The sequence below is a fragment of the Elephantulus edwardii genome, unplaced genomic scaffold (genome assembly GCF_000299155.1).
Source record: "Elephantulus edwardii isolate Elephantulus edwardi_28Jun2011 unplaced genomic scaffold, EleEdw1.0 scaffold00010, whole genome shotgun sequence".
Lineage (NCBI taxonomy): Eukaryota > Metazoa > Chordata > Mammalia > Macroscelidea > Macroscelididae > Elephantulus > Elephantulus edwardii.
In genome coordinates, this window is record NW_006399760.1 from 17,544,842 (window position 1) to 17,545,768 (window position 927).

The following is a 927-nucleotide window of genomic DNA, read 5'->3' on the forward strand; positions in this document are numbered from 1 at the left end:
ACCACAGGAGATAAAACAGGGAGTATTGAAAACATAGAAAACGGGTGCAGGTCCTTCAAAGTGCTGTTGATTATCTCCAACTAGCCAATGTAGAATGGATAAGTACCCCACTTTTCCTACATCAAGTGAGCCTCAGCCCACTTTAACCAAAGCATGCATTCTAAATAAAGTATATTTGTTATATATAAAAATGTATTAGAGAAACTCTAAATGTTGATAACTCATTTTTTTTTTACTGTTAAACAATATTCATTGTATAAATGTTTAATCATCAACCTACTCAAAGACGACTTGGTGGCTCAAAATTTTTGCAATTATGAATTTGACACATTTTTACACGGACATGTGATTAAATATCTAAGATTGCTGAATTGAATAGAAGTCTACGTTAACTTTGTAAGTAATTGCCAGACTGTGATCCAAAGTGGCTGCGTATTTCTGCATTCCTACTAGCAATAAGTGAAAACCCTTACTACTTCACATTCTCATTAGCATTTGGTGGTGTGTTTGGGGGGTTTTTTAGCTGTTCTAATAGGTTTGTGACATAGTGTACAACATGCTGGGTTGTTGATCAAAAGGTCAGCAGTTAAATCCTCCAGCCATTCCTGGGGATAAAGATAAGCTGTCTTCTCAAAAATTTACAGCCTCAGGAACTTGATAGTGGACAGGAATCAAGATTGACAGCAGCAATTAACATATGGGTAGGGGTCCTGGTGATACAGTGATTAAAGAGCTTGCCTGCTAGTTAAAAGACCTACTATGGTTCAGACTCATTGTTGGGAAAACAGGTAAGACAGTCTTCTTACATAAAGATTTACTGTCTCAGAAACCCTATTTGTAATTTTCTTGGAAAAGGTCCTTTGTACTTCTGGTTAAATTTATTCCCAAGTATTTAATCTTGTGATTAGCTATTGTGAAAGGTATTGT